Below are 1,436 nucleotides of genomic sequence, written 5' to 3'. Positions count from 1 at the left end.
GGAAACAAATGTCTTAGAAACTCCACTGGGGAAAGCAAGACTTTGTTGGAGAGACGGAACTTTGGTGGAGAAAGAAACTTCTCTGGGGAAAACACTTCGCGTCAGAGAGGTTATAGCATCCTCTTTCACTGGGGATGAGAAAAGGGGATCATCCTCTTTCACTGGGGATGAGAAAGTATGCATCTTGAATCAGAATGCTAATCACACCATCGTACCACTGATGATATGAAGAGATGTACCGCCGTACCACTGACGATAACACGTACCAACGTTCCACTGAAGGCATGAAGAGATATATACCACCGTACCACTGATGATATGAAGGAGATGATTCATCGACGTACCACTGACGATGAAAGAGATGTACCGCCGTACCACTGACGATAACACATACCAACGTTCCACTGAAGGTGTGAAGAGGATATACCACCGTACCACTGATGATATAAAAGGAGATATACCACCGTATCACTGATGATAACACATACCCACGTTCCACTGAAGGTGTACTACCAACGTCCCACTGGAGGTAGAAGGAGAAATACATCGACGTACCACTGACGATGAAGATAACAAAATACACCAACGTTCCACTGAAGGTGAACTACCAACGTCCCACTGGAGGTAGAAGGAGATGTATATCGACGTACCACTGACGATGAAGATAACAAAATACACCAACGTTCCACTGGAGGTGAACTACCAACGTCCCACTGGAGGTAGAAAGAGATATACATCGACGTACCACTGACGATGAAGATGACAAAATACACCAACGTTCCACTGGAGGTGAACTACCAACGTCCCACTGGAGGTAGAAAGAGATATACATCGACGTACCACTGACGATGAAGATAACAAAATACACCAACGTTCCACTGAAGGTGAACTACCAACGTCCCACTGGAGGTAGAAAGAGATATACATCGACATACCACTGACGATGAAGATAACAAAATACACCACCGTTCCACTGGAGGTGAACTACCAACGTCCCACTGGAGGTAGAAAGAGATATACATCGACGTACCACTGACGATGAAGATAACAAAATACACCAACGTTCCACTGGAGGTGAACTACCAACGTCCCACTGGAGGTAGAAAGAGATATACATCGACGTACCACTGACGATGAAGATAACAAAATACACCAACGTTCCACTGGAGGTGAACTACCAACGTCCCACTGGAGGTAGAAAGAGATATACATCGACGTACCACTGACGATGAAGATAACAAAATACACCAACGTTCCACTGGAGGTGAACTACCAACGTCCCACTGGAGGTAGAAAGAGATATACATCGACGTACCACTGACGATGAAGATAACAAAATACACCAACGTTCCACTGGAGGTGAACTACCAACGTCCCACTGGAGGTAGAAGGAGATATACATCGACGTACCACTGACGATGAAGATAACAAAATAC

Source organism: Vicia villosa, linkage group LG3 (assembly GCF_029867415.1).
Source record: "Vicia villosa cultivar HV-30 ecotype Madison, WI linkage group LG3, Vvil1.0, whole genome shotgun sequence".
NCBI classification, from domain to species: domain Eukaryota; kingdom Viridiplantae; phylum Streptophyta; class Magnoliopsida; order Fabales; family Fabaceae; genus Vicia; species Vicia villosa.
Note: the sequence above shows the minus strand (reverse complement) of the source record.